This window comes from Eimeria mitis, genomic scaffold, assembly GCF_000499745.2.
Source record: "Eimeria mitis Houghton genomic scaffold, Emh_scaff4766, whole genome shotgun sequence".
Lineage (NCBI taxonomy): Eukaryota > Apicomplexa > Conoidasida > Eucoccidiorida > Eimeriidae > Eimeria > Eimeria mitis.
The window spans coordinates 1,589-2,415 of NW_013573065.1; positions in this window are offsets into that span (position 1 = coordinate 1,589).

Here is an 827-nt window from a genome sequence, read left to right on the forward strand (position 1 = left end):
GCAGAAAGACAAAGACAACAGAATAAAGACAAGCCCAAGCCAAAACCAAAAAAACCAAAGACACATCAAACCTCTACAAAAAAACAAAAAAAAAAATAAAAACAAAATAAAATAAAATAAAATAAAATAAAATAAAATAAAATAAAATAAAATAAATAAAATAAAATAAATATACTCTGTATAGCTGATGTAGCCAGTTAAGTCCCTCAGTATAAAAAAAACAAAAAAAACTAAAAAACAAAAACAAAAAAAAACAAAATAAAATAAAATAAAACAAAACAAAATAAAATAAATAAAACAAAACAAAACAAAACAAAACAAAATAAAATAAAATAAAATAAAATAAATATACTCTGTATAGCTGATGTAGCCAGTTGAGTCCCTCAGTATAAAAAAAACAAGAATAAAACTAAAAAATAAAAATAAAAAAAAAAACAAAATAAAACAAAATAAAGTAAAATAAAAAAAAATAAAACAAAATAAAACAAATGAAATAAAATAAATAAAATAAAATAAAATAAAACAAAACAAAACAAAACAAAATAAAATAAAATAAATATACTCTGTATAGCTGATGTAGCCAGTTGAGTCCCTCTATTTGATAGTTTTTCATCTGTCCCTGAATACAGTGGGGCTGCTCAGTAACACGAAAATACACCCCACGAGCTGTCTCCTCTTCTTCTGCTGCCTGCAGCAGCAGGTCATCTTCTTCTTTCTCTGTTAGTAAGTGAGAACGAGCGCTTGATGCCTTTATACACAGCAGCAGCAGCAGCAGCAGCAGCAGCAGCAGCAGCAGCAGCAGCAGCAGCAGTCAGATATATTATGTC